The following is a 14,376-nucleotide window of genomic DNA, read 5'->3' as shown; positions in this document are numbered from 1 at the left end:
TCAAAATGACTGAGCAAGTAGAGCAATGAATCTGCATCAAATTTTGCATTAAGCTTGAAGATTCCTCCACAGAAACTATTCGGATGATTCAGAAGGCTTTTGGGGACGACACAATGAGTGCAGTGCAAATAAAAGTGTGGCACAAACACTTCAAAGATGGTTGAGAATCTGTTGAAAGTGATCCACGTTCTGAAGGCCTGCAACAAGCAGAACAGCTGAGAATGTTGAACGTGTAGGGGGTAGATTAAGATATGCTGGAAAGGGACTGTGTGTGGTCCCAAGGTGCCTACTTTCAAAGGGACTGTTTTTCATATCACGTGGCTGGATACTTTCCAGACAGACCTCAGATATAGTTTATATAGGTAATGTGTAACATATGTATTAATACATATATCTGTCTAACACGTACATGTATATAAATTTGACTTATGTCAATAAAATCTACTTTAGAGGAAGAATATAGTTGAGGATATTGAGGTCATTGTTTATTTCAGTTGTGCTTAGAACTAGATAATTCATTATAAACATTTAAGGAAAGTTGCATAACAGATTTAGGCTCCTCTAAAATGAAGGTCTCTGTAAAGTATGAGACAATGAGAGAGCAAACAAGAGAGAATATGTCTTTTCTTCAAACTCCCTGTCTGAGTTTCTGAATTACTACTTGAGACTCACCCTCAAATCCTCGTTTAGAACACTGTATGCCTTAAATGTATATTTTTTCCGTTCTGAGAATATAAACATTAGGTTACCAAGAATTCATTTTTGGTTTTGGGTTAATATTCATCTAAGTATTTTCGCAGGGAGAGAATATTTTGACAACACAAATGCCTTTCTGAATTTTTCACAGCACCATTCTGAACCTTTTATAATCAAGAAAAGAGAAAAATAATTTCTCATTTCCATTAAATATTCAGTGGGCAAATACTAATATGAAAGAAAATTGAAATTCCCTCTATGGCACACTCAATAAATGGCAGTTTAGATTATATTAGAAATATTATAATTCTCTTCAGGTCAGTTAACTGAGTTAAAAATGGAAATCTAAACTGAAGCTAGAACATTGTGTTCAGTGTGACAGTGTGTGCCCCCGTCCCTGGGCACCGTGGGATGGCGGCCACACTGGGCCCTGTGGAGGACTCCAGTGGGAACCTGAACTCTGACACACAGAGCTGAGTGACCATACTGGACATTCTCTGTGAGTCAGTTTTTTCACATGAATCCTTCCTGTTGGCCCTCAACCCAATAAACTCTGATGAGACATTTGAAAGTCCAGGTCTAAAGTGAATGGGCTCCAGACCAACATGGCTTCCCTCAGGGGTGGTAGACTTCCTTCGCTGAGGGGAAGCCCACACAGGATGCTGGAGCCTCAGGCCCTCCATGGTCCTTCCTGGGATCCCCTGCTCTGTGCCCTTGTGCGAGGCTGGAACACTGTCTCCCAAGAGGCTGAGACGATTCTCAATTCTTTTCTTTTGTGTCTTTATCCAAGTAAGACATCCTTTAGGGTTCTTCAGTATTTCTAAGAGGTATTCGTTCTATTTATTTTCTTGTGTGTTGTCTGATAGTAAGTGCTAGTAAGTGTAGGAGGAGAGTGATTCCAGAGGACTGCTAATTGCTTTATCTCAGGCTTGTCTTTCTCCTGCTGCCCTGGTGGGTGTGGCCTTGTAATTGAGTTCTCTAACCAGTAGTGTCTCCTCCATCCCATCACCTGGGGCTATATACTGTGGCAGGGCCTAAGTGTTCTTTTCCCTTTTGACTTCTACCTAAATAAACCTGAAGCAAACAACACTATCAAAGATATATGCTCTGGAGTCGCTGGAGTTAAGTCAGTGGGGAAAGGATGTTTTCTTTCATACCCTTCTGCACATCCCCTCCCTGAGGAACTTTGCTCCCATCCTTAAAAGTTTATTGGTGGTCCAAGGATGACCCTTCCCCTTTTACAGTCCCATGTAAGCCTCTCCTACCTATAAAAGTATTCAGACCTTCTTTCTATGTGTTCCTCAGGTCCTCTCCAAGTGTGATACTTAATCCAGAGGTTGGCAGACTATGACCTCCAGGCCTAAAGTTTTACTGGAATACAGCCAAATTCATTCCTTTGTCTAATGTCTGTGGCTGCTTTTGTTCTACAAATGCAGAGTGAAGTAGTTGCAACAGAGACTGTAGATCCCACAGACCTCAAAATATTTACTCTGGCTCTTCAGAAAAAGTTTGCTGATCTCTGAGCAAATCTAAATGAAAGAAATCAGAGATAAAATGACAGTGGTGATTATGTCTACTGGAGCCATTCCTCACATCACAGATAACACATTTTTGCTTTAGTAAGACTCTTACTGTTTAAATCCAAAGTAACTTCACCAAAGAATACAAACAATGGAAGAAATGTGTGTGTGTGTGTGGGGGGGAGATCGTGCCAGGCATGGCACCTGCAATGGCTGGTAGGTAGTTGCCTGCTGCCTTGATACAGTCTTGAGAGGATGCATGTCAGGGGTTCTCAAAGTATGGTCCCCATCAGCATCTCTGGGAGCTAGCTAAAAATGCAAGTTCTCAGGCTCTTTCCTGGAGATACTGAATCAGGCCAAAAATCTATGCTACAGAAAGCCCTCCAGGTGATTGTGAAGGCTGCAAACATTTGAGAATGAGGGATATATGTAAAAGGGCTTTGTAGACTTTGTGGAGTTAGACAAATATAAGGTTGCACATTCTGGTACATTTTGAATGAACTTTGATGATATGGAAGAAGAAAGAGAAAGGAGTCATTGGGCTAGAATTTAAGTTATTGGGCAAAATAAAAAGGGATGTCCAACATGCTACAGTGGAGAACATGCAGAACTAGGTTCCTGGGCTCTAGATAGCATCTAGAAAAGGGTGTAGGGGAAGGTGATGCTAACCACAGTGGCTCCAGCAAAGAAGATTCCCGTACCTAAGCTGTCTTCAGTGATCTTATAGACTTTCTTGAGATTGTGATAGAACAGCTGAGGCCTTTGACCAGTGGGCTCAACTATAGTTGTTATGATTATGGTAACTTCCATTTTATGAAGAAATGAAAAACCCAGCCAGTAAGTGACAGATCCAGGATGTGACCTCAGGTCTGTCACCAGAGCTTGTACTCTTTTAGCTACAACTCATGCTTTCCCAGGATGGAAGCCATGGAAGGTTCCCCAAGACCTTACCAGAAGCACCTGTTAAAACTGCTTCTGCTGAGCTGTTCTGAATTTGCTGGCTGCGTTTGGATTTCCTGGATCTCTGACTGAACACAAAGTGATTAGAAAGCCCAGTGTTTGGCAATAAGCACGATGGGGAGTTTGCTGTGTGTGGGTCCACAGAAGCACAATATGTTCTTTATAACCACCTGGAGTGCTCTGCTACAGTCCCATCCTGGGGAGACCAATGAGCATGGTGACCTGGGAAAATTACTTCATTGCACCATAGCTTTAGTGTACTCATTTGGACCATAGATTCTCAAGAAGCATGCCCAGCTCACCCAGAGTGTTTATCAGAATCACAGCAGTGGAGCAGCGGTGGGGAGGGTGAAGTTTGACAAAACATTTTTTAAAAATTCAGTATTGCTATTGTTTTTCTAAAATTACTAAAATTATCCTTTAACGAAATCTTCTTGGGGATATGCAGTCTACTATGGAAGCATCTAGCTAGCACGAATATAAAAGTAAAAACTGCAGAAGCGCTTTAGTCAGCAGTGGTCCTCGAACTTTCTGGCACCAGGGATGGGGGTGGGGTCAGTGTGGGGGTGGATAGAGCTCAGGTGGTGATGCCAGTGATGGAGAGCAGCTGTAAATACAGATGAAGCTTCCCTCGCTTGCTTGCTGCTCACCTCCTGCTGTGCGCAACCCTCTTCCTCAGTTTCATGAAAGACAATTTTTGGTGGTTGGGGTGGGGCAGCAGAGCTCTGCAGCCAGGTCCCTAACAGGCTACAGACTGGTACCAGTCTGCCGTCTGGGGTTTGGGGACTGCAGATTGTGAATTGCTAGAAGAGTTTCTAAGCTATTCCTAGAGACTCTCCATATCCCAGTACCTGGCACATTCCCTTGAACATAGAAGGTGCTCGGATTATGTTCATAGAAGGAGAAAATGACAAATCTGTCAAGAAGCATTAATTATCATAACGATGCTAAGAAGAGATTTCTAAGCACAGGAGGTCTATTTACAAGAGTATCTTAACACATGTCGAGGTCCTGTACTGTAATGATGAGCATTAATAAATGGGCACGCTACAGATGTTGGCAGGGTCCTAGTCTCCTGTCTGTAAAGTGATGGATTATAGGCAAGTGTCTTTTCTCCCCTTAGCATTTCATAGCAGCCAAGTCACGGTAACCTCAATAATGCTGGTCCCTTTTGCAATTTGATAGAGATGTTACCTTTGGGTACTGTCTCCTGCTAGTGCTCTCCAGCCTAGATGCCCTCTTTGTGCAGGGGGACGACAGTGTGAGACAGAAGAGTCACCCTGGGCCAGCTTCTAGCCTAGACCTGGCTGCCCCTAGTTCAGGAACAAAGCAGAGAAATAAGAACATTCTGTGTTAGGCTTTTATTAATGCTGTCTTGTTGCTGTGGGTGTGAACTTAAAGGAGAATGATGAAGAGGCTTGAAGGAAGGGGAGAGATGCAATCTTAAACTCTGCTGGGCACAGAAAAGGTTTGGAAATAATCCAAGTCAGTTTGGTGTAGATTGGGCTGCTGCTACTAAAATAATTTTACTGAAAATCCAGATCTGTAGAAAACAGATATGAGTAAAAGTGAATCCAAAGGAGGTATTGATCTTATTTCCCACTCACCTTTCTTCCAGTGATAAATCACCCTCCTCTCGAATCACGGCTTCCCCGTGATGAGGAGAACTTTATTTCTTGACTGTGAAGTCTAACACAATGCTCTCATCCATTGTGTGGAAGGGAAGGGCCTTTCCCTGATTGGGATGGAGGAGCGGAAGGCAGACTGGTGACATTTCGCACAGCCCCATCCGGTGGCAGTGGTGGAGAGTCTGTTCGAGAACAGCCGGTTCGAGTGAGCAATCACAGCACCCGCACAGCAGACGGGGCATGTGGGGCAGGGTGAAGAGGCTGCTGCCGGGGCTAGGCACCAAGAGGACAGCCACCATTGGATGCCTACCTCACAGCTCTCAGACCCTTCTTCCTTGTCCACAAAGTCTTGTTTTGAATAGAGAACAATCCACTTAGGAAAGGTTGGCCTTCTGTGGGCCCCAGAAGAAGCACTATGATTTTTATCTAAGCTAATCGTGATTAGCTTGGTTTCCTTTCTTGTGATTGGTTTAGCTATAGATGTGTGACATTATTCTGGCCATTGAGACATCCGGGAGAAAAAACTTACCGGAGGCTCCTGGGAAAGATTTTCCTCTCTTGTTTGGTTTGTTTCAGGAAGGGGGTTATTGACCCGTGAGAAGAGGTTCTCCTTCCAGAATCAGTTGTATGAAGAAGTGATACCTGAACCTGTGACCACTGTTTTGTCACTGTTTTAGATTCCTGTGGCTGCTGTGACAAATTACCACAAACTTGGAGCTTTTAAATTACAGAAATTTATTCTCTTTCAATTCTGGAGTCCAGAAGTCTAAAATTAGCATTATATCACTGGACAAAAGTCAAGATGTCAGCAAGGCCATGCTCCCTCGGGAGGCTCCGGTGGAGAATGCTTGTCTCTTCCAGCTGCTGGTGGCCGTAGGTGCAGGGCTTACAGCCGTATCACTCCAATCTCTAAGGCTGGCATCTCCAAATCTCTCCTGTTGTGTCTTCACAGCTCTTCCTCTGTGTGTGATGAAATCTCCCTTTGCCTCCCTCTTACAAGGACACATGGGGTTCCCTTTAGGATGTACCCAAATAACCCAGGATAATCTCCCCATCTCAAGCTCCCTAATTTAATCATATCTGCAAAGACTCTTTTGTGTCATATAAGGGGATGATTATAGGTTCTAGGGATTAGGATGTGAATCTTTTTTGGGGAGGGCATTTTTCAGCTTTCCACGGTGACCATGGGGGAAAGCCACACACAAAAAAATCATAAAGGTATCTGAAAACCTAATACCACTGAATTTCTCAGATAAGTAACCCTGGATGTTCCTCTCTGTAGATTTTCTATGTGAGATAATTTACTCTTGTTTCTGAAGCCATGCTTGGTCAGGTATCATTATTTGGACTTAAAAATACTCAGCTGGGGAAAGAAAAAACATCTGAGAGAACTTTTTAGAGATTTCTTAAAATATCTAGGGTAGGAAAAGGGAATGAGGTTGCATTTTTAGTTTTTTTTTTAATTATGTAAACTGGTAAGTGTTAAGCAGAGTTTCTCAACCTTGGCACCACTAACATTTTGGGCCAGATAATTCTTTTTTGTGGAGGGCTGTCCTGTGCATTATAAGATGTTTAGAAGCATCCTTGGCCTCTATACACACTAGATTTTAGTAGCAAGCTCCTCACCAGTTGTGACAACCAAAATATCTCTAAACATTCCCAAATGTACCCTGTGTGGCAAAATCCCTCCCAGTTGAGAATCATTAGGCTAATGATATCTATTGGAGATATTTAACCGAAATATGACTTTATTTTGTACTAAGAGATGCCTGACATCAAGATAGTCAGGCTTTATTTGTCTGGACTTTACAACTCCTGATCCTTCAGTCCCCTGTTAAGGGGCTAAAGGTTTATGTGGACGATATGCTGGGACTATATTGATGATACATGCCACAAGGACAGCCACTTGTGGATATAAATAAGTTGAGTGTATTCAGGTATATGCAATTGAAATTAACTGCATCTGGTTATAGAGAACATAGTCACTTAGGCGTTTTGTCACTTGTCCTAGTGTTATCTGTGCCTCATCCATACTTGGAAGAGCATCTTGGACTGTACCCAAGGACCATTGTATTTTTATGACAATTGTTTTTCAGACTTCTACTCCATAGTCTCAACAATTCCTCTGGTCAGAATGCTAAAGATTCTTCTGGCCGTAGAATAATGTCCATGTTAAATTTTTATAGCTGTGTATTTGTGTTGCTGATGGTAACATGTGTGAGCATGATCATCTCCACTGAGTCCAGCAAGCTCCATCTTTATGTGTCTGTTCAGAATCCCCGTCTCTGCAGTTTTGTTCATGTTTACTTTGAACTGTTCTTCTGTGTAACTGAAGTCCATGCATCCTTCAGGAACAAACTTATGTCCATGTTCCCCGTAAAATGTCTCCCTGTAACTCTAGCCAGTATTTACTGCTTGGCATTTCAGGTACTTCTTGACTTTAATTAAATATTTGAGATTTATCTGGATCCTCTGTTTTCCTTTATTATTTCATGTGTCCAAGCTTTGTTTCCTGAGCCAAGGCATCAGTTTTTTGAGCCTAGGACTGCCTGTCTTTGCTACAATAATCTGTAACCCTCACCTGCAAGCAACCCAGACTTAAAATAGTGCTGGATTTCACATGCAAGTGAGATCACGTAGTATTTGTCTTTCTGTGCCAGACTTATTTCACTGAGCATAATGTCCTCCAGGTTATCCATGTTGTCACAAATGACAGGATTTCCTTTCTTATTAAGGCTGAATATAATAGTGTTCCATCGTATATGTATACCACATTTTCTTTTCCATGCATCTATTGATGGGCACTTAAGTTGTTTCCGTATCTTGGCTGTTGTGAATCCTGCTACAATGAACATGAGAGTACAGATATCTCTTTGACATACTGATTTCATTTCTTTTGGACATGTGCCCAGAAGTGGAATTGTTGGATCATAGGATAGTCGAATGATACAAAATTTCAGTTAGACGGGAGGAATAAGTTCCAGATATACCACATGGTAATGATAACACCGTATAACAACTGTATACTTGAAAATTGCCAAGAGTAGATTTTAAATGTTCTCACTACAAAGTGAGGTAACAAATATGCTAATTAGCTTGATGCAGTCATTCCACAATGTGTACATATATCAAAAAGCTATTTTGTATGCTATAAATATATATAAGTCTTATTTGTCAACTAAAAATCAAAATGAAAAAGAGTCCTGGGCACATGGAAGGTACTCTGTAGACCAAGCACTTGTTGAGCTGATTTGAATGAAACATGTCTTATCACCCTGGATTTTCACTCCACCCAGAAAAGGCTGCCTTCTCAGGGTGAGGTCCAGCATGGCTCTCAGCTGGGAGTGCCGTTAGAAGTAAGCTGGAATGGGATGGTTTTATGTCAAACTCGGACAACGCTCAGTCAGTGGTGTTGGAAAAGAGTTTGACGTGTAAATATTACAAGGCATATAAAAAAATGAATGTGATACTTTTAAAAGGCGTGGTTTGCTAAGCCCTGTGTGCTTCCAGAGAAGTTGATTAGAATCATCTGTGGCTGTGGCTGTGACTGTTCCATGTTTTCAAGGTATGGGTTGCCTCAGCACAGAACCTCAAAAGGAGAGTTTTCTTCAAAAGAAGACTCCCAGAGAAAGGGAATTTAATCTCATGGATGAGCTTTGTTATATTAAGGAAGGACACCCTTCCATAAAGAGAAAGTGCAGTTGCTCTGAAACTCACGGCCATTGCTTCTCCATGAGCTCTTAGCAATATTAAATGGAATTTTTATAATTTCCATATTTAAGAAATGTTTTTACATCTGTGAACTCAGAATACATCTTGTAATCATCATAGGCCAGTGGAACTGGAATATAGTGGTCATTTTTGGGCATGGGCATTAAAATTTGCAGAATGAATGTTAGGGGACTGGAAGAAACTTCTAGAGGTGATGGTTTATCAATTTTTTAAAAGTTTCATCACATTAATGATGAACTCAGACGTGGTTTGGAGTGAAAAAGGACAGGTATCACAGAGGAACGATGAAGTGATGTGTCAAGTGTAGAATATGAAGTAGTGATGGTATTAGCTTTTTTCCTTTTATGAATGCCCAGGGTGATTGATGGAAACTAAGTCTAAGTGAATTTAAAAGAGCTCATTCTGTAAGCTTAAAGTTCTACTCTTAGATGATAAGAAAGCACTGGGCCATATTTTTTTATTGTAAGAATTATTTCTTAGTGACATATCCAGTAATGGTACATCTAACATAAATGTTTTCTTAGATTTCAGTGAAATAAGCATCAAGGGGTTTTTAATGATATGAAAAATGAGTGAAATAAAGTTACTCTCGTAAAATAAAAAAAGACAATACCTTAAGATTCAGGCCTAAAATTTAAGAGCCCGAATAGAATCCTGAGTTCTAGCCTTCTTAGTTACTATTTAGCTAAGATGTTTACCCTCTGAAGTGACTTTTTCTTTTCTCCTTGCTTAAGATTTTTGTATTTTAATGACTTTTGATAATTGAGATTGCCTTGCTACCCGTAATAAAACAGGAAAGCAATAGTATTGGTAGGCATTTTACGTTTGGTAGGTTTAATCTTAGTACTGATGCCTCAGCTGCCCTGCTAGCTGTGGTTTTGTCACAAAGAGGTTCCCATCCGTGTGCCATGAATCAGTTCAGGTAGGAGAAAGCATTCATCCCCCTAGCCACATAGATGGCCAGGGACCCACAGGGCCTGGGCTATCCAGAGCACCCTGGCCATGTGGAGCCTCTATATTTACTCTGATGTGGCAGAAACATTTTTTTCTAGGTATGTCCTGAGCTGGTAAATGTTGCAAACACTTCTCTAACAGATTGCTGGTGGATGCTCTGAAAAAATACAGAATAAACAAAATTAAGGTGCCCATCATTTCCAAGGTCTTGCCACTATTTGTACAGATTTTGTCCAAAAACTTCCCAGCAAGAGTGACTACCGCACTTGTCCAGGGATATTTCTTTTCACATTTGTTATACTAAGGAAGCCTGATGAGAACTGAAACTCATCTCCCCAACACATTGGAAGGAGGAAATTTGGATGCAAAGAGTTAAAGCACTGAAGTAAGCTTGAATTCTACAAAAGTGGTTCTCAAAATGTGATCTCTGCACCAGCACCCCCCGGGGAACTTGTTACAAAGGCAATCTTGGGCCCCAACCCAGACCTACTGCGTCAGAAACTCTGGGGTGGGGGCCATGCATCTGTCCTTTGGGTGATTCTAATGTTTGCCAAGGCTTGAGAACCACAGATTTACAGTGTTCAGAACACAAAAGGTAACAGCAAAAGTAGAATTCCTGGTCTGTTGCCCAACAGAAACTGGAATAGAGACCTATTTCTCCTACTGTCTTGTTGAGTACCTTTGGAAAAATTATTTAGCTTTGTTGGGCTTCAATTTCTTCCAGTATAAAATTAAGGCAATCAATTAGATCTTCTCGGTGTTCCTTATATGGTTTTTTTCATTGCCCCTCTGTGTTTTTAAATGGCAGCAAGTGCTGAGTCACATCTTTTAGCAGAGCTGTGGAGGTGGGGGTACAAGTGGGGGCTGCCACCTCTTCTGGATTCTTTAGCAATGCTGAGGAAGGGAGGAACCATCGTTTTTCTGCACTAGTACATCAGGAATTAGCCCAAACAGAGCTCTTCTGCGTGATGTGTGAGAGATTGCTATGAAAAGAATGAGAGCTCAAGACTTCTTTACTAGTCTCTGGGTTCTAATTTTGGCTCTGTTATTAACTCTTACTGTGATATCAGGCAAGTCTTAATATCTCTCTGGCTCTAAGTTCTCCTGTAATATAAGAAATCAAATAAGGAAGCAGTTTTATGTATCTAATACAGGGATCAGGAGAAAGCAGGTATCCAATGACTGCTCCATTTCCCTTTTTATCCAACTCAGATATTCTAGTCTTTGGAATTCTCCAGTGTTAAAGATTGCTTTGCAGACATTGATTTGATTTCTACATTATTATGCAGGCTCCTAGGGTTATTTCTGGAAGGGAAGCATTTGTTGACAGCCAGTTAGTATTCTTGCCAGCTCACATGGTTGTCCTTATCCCATGAAGCCTGACTACTCACTTTCAAACCAGTATTTACTGAGAGCTCTAGGTACTTGTGAGGATTTGTTACTTATATGTATCAGCAGTTTCGGGGTATCCCATAACCCCATTATCTCTCTGAAGCTGCTGGCCAAATTACATAGCACATTGTTGTTTAAATGAGAGAAATATGAATCTGTGTATATCATTAAAGTGTCTTTCTTTAAATTGCCCTGCCAATGAGTGATAAGAAACAACTTCTTGTAGTGTTTACATATTTTATTTATTCATGCTATTATTTATTTCATAGAATCTCATAATTCTTAATGCTAATCATGTATCAGACACCTTCTAATTGGTCATCTTATTTGAGTTTTACAACAGTCTTGTGGGATGAGTGATATTACCTCCATTTGAATAACTTGCCAAGATTACTCAGTATGTGATAAAAACCAGAACATGAGCCTAAGTGTTTTTCTTTCCCGGGCCAATTCTCTTTTCACAGAAGCAAATCTCTCCTAAAACTTATGTTTGCTGGGTAAATGGCTTTAGTGTTTGCATAAGGGTTTCTCTGATTCTCGAAGGTGCTGAGATGGTGTTAAAATTCGAGTTTAATCAATCAACCAATTAGTATTTATTGGATGCCTGCTGGGTGCAAGGATTGCACTTGGTGCTGTGGGAAATAAACAACAACAAAAAAGAATCAAACTGATCACCATGCGGTGAAGGAAGAGAAAGACATACAGGTGCGTGAGGCATCAATGAGTTCCAAATGACAAGTGGAGACAGAGACCGGGTGAGACCAGGGTGAGGCAGCTCCCTGGCCACCAGGCAGATCAGGAAAGGTTTCACATTCACGGTAGACTTTTCAGGTTCTTGCTTGGAATATCCACCAAGTCTTACTATGTTTCTGGAATTATGTTATTTAACTTATACAACAGCCTGTCCCTATTTTATAGTTGACTAAGCCAAGTCCCAGAGAGGTGAAATGAACCTTCCCAATCTATACACTTGGCAAGAAGCAGGGGTGGGAATCAAACTTGGGTCTTTTGAGTCCAAGTCTGATGTTCCTTCTATGGCATCATTTGCTAGAGCAATCTCTAGAAAAGGCTAACAAGCCTTTTACAGTTCCCCTAAAGTAGGTCTATAATCATTTAAATGCCAAGAAATTGGGGTCTAAAGACCACAAGACTTTATTTGTTGAGAAATTTAAGGATTTTTCCTAGGGAAAAAAGTATCCCTTTGGAAGGAAAGGCTTTTGTTTTTCTTCTTCTTCTTCTTCTTTTTTTATTATTCAGCATATTATGGGGGTACAAAAGTTTAGGTTATGAATACTTCCCTTGCCTCCCCCCCACCCCGAATCAGAGCTTCAACATGTCCATCCCCTAGATGGTACACATCATTATGCTGATATTTGGGTATGTGCTAAGGATTCAAACTCAGATGTTAAAAAGAGCAGTTTAGAATTTTGTACAGCTCTTCAGACACCCTAGTGCCTACCCCCAAGTACTCATCTAAGCACTAAATTGTGTGTGTGTGTGTGTGTGTGTGTGTGTGTGGAGGGGGGACATTGAGGAAGGCTGGGGGCAGCCTTAGATAGCAGTTGGCTGGGCTAAGATGGGGTCAGCCTGGTGGGTGCTGGGGGGGCTGTTTCCCGGGACCAGAGTACTTAGGCAGCTTGTCCCACGGGGGAAGCAGGGCACTACCTTGTGCCTGGGAAATCACCAGCAAGGCCAGCCAGAGGAGCAATCCGAGCCATTGCAGAAATGTCAGACAGCCTTTTCCGAGGTGGTGGCAGGGGCCTGGTAGGTGGCATGAGTATGGTTACTTAGCTGCAGGTGTGACTCGGGTGGGCATCCGGTGGCTCTGCTTTGATAGAAAGCAGCAAAGCAAGATGGTAAAAGACTTTCTTGCTTTGTGAAAAGGAAATGTCAGCACAGCCCCAAAGAATGAGGCAGACTCAAAGAAAAGCACAAGCAAAACCATTTGCCAGAAGGTATCCAAGGAGAAATTTGAAGTACCTACTTTTGTTTTGTTTCTAGGTACAATTTTTTAAAAAGTTCCTTTTGAAGTGGAAACTTCAAATGCCTAATATATTATCAGAGAGTAACCTAAGCATAAGGAGATGCTTGCTGCTCATGGAACTTGCTTATAACAGATCAACATTTAACTTCCCCAGTAGGCACAAAAATGGTCTCAATTAAAAAAACCCAAATATAGTAAACTTCCTTTCAGTTCAAATTAAAAAATTGAAATCCTGTAATACCTAGCACAATGATGTGTGTACAATAAGCACTGAACAAATATTTATTGATAAATTTTATTATTTTCCATCCTGTTCCTCTGCATTCTCATCGTGTCTCTGTGTTTAGTCTGGTGTTAATTTTATTAAGTTCTAGTTCATAGAAAACTATTAATCCATAATGTATTCAATTAATGGCAATATTCACCAGAGTGCCTCACACTCGCAACATTATGCTTGAGTGGACATAATATACTATGCATAATTTGCAAATAAGAATATTCCAAAACAGGTTCAACTAAGAACCGGTTTTCCCTGTGGGCCACTGTGATATAATGCAAAGCTCTGTTGACTGTTCTCATTGTAAAATATGTATGGATTGCTACTCCCCACATTTTTATTCCACCTTATTTTGTTACCTTAGATATCATAAAAGTACCCCCACCTCAAAGCTATTTGGGTACGAGAAAATGAACTCAATCTAAGTGATCCTGAAAGCAAATTCTTCCCCAGTCAAGCCACCAAATGAGATTGCAGTCCAGCCAACACTTGAAGAACCTAAGCAGCTAAGCCATGCCCAGACTTCTGACCCACAGAAACTATGAAATAATAAATGTGCATTTTTTAAGGCCACCAAATTTGTTAACTTGTTATGTCAGCAATAGAAAATGAATACAGGCTGGTGGTTTCCAGTTTTTGGTGATTATACATAAAGCTGTTATAAACATTCATGTACAATTATATGTATATTTTTATTTCCTTTGGATAAATACCTAGGAGTGGGATTGCTGAGTCATGTGGTAAGTCTATGTTTAAGTAAGTGACAAACTATTTTTCAAAGTGGCTGTACCATTTTATATGCCCACCGGAAATGTACGTGCATTCTAGTTGCTCCATCACACTTACTGTACATTATTATTATACTTGAACTTGATTCTGAGCTCAGATCTTTTGCATTTTGTATCCTCTGGGCTTAGTGTTTGATTCATGCTCCTAGGCTGGTAAAAAGTTTAAAATGAATGAACTCAGTGAATTAATCTAAATGCTATACTTTTATAAGCACCCCAAGGGAATTTTGTTCCTATCTTCAGGAAACAAGGGTCAGAGAGAGAACATTCCTAACTTTTCTTTGTTTCTATCCTCCATAGGAGATGCTGTTAAATGTGGCTGCACATTGGAATCCCCTGCAGAGCTGTTAAAACTTTCTGATGCCTAGGCTGCTCCCTATACCAATTAAATCAGAATATCTGGGGAGAAGACCTAGAATAAGATGTCTTGTTCTTTTAAAATCAC

The sequence above is a fragment of the Eulemur rufifrons genome, chromosome 5 (assembly GCF_041146395.1).
Source record: "Eulemur rufifrons isolate Redbay chromosome 5, OSU_ERuf_1, whole genome shotgun sequence".
Taxonomy (NCBI): domain Eukaryota; kingdom Metazoa; phylum Chordata; class Mammalia; order Primates; family Lemuridae; genus Eulemur; species Eulemur rufifrons.
Note: the sequence above shows the minus strand (reverse complement) of the source record.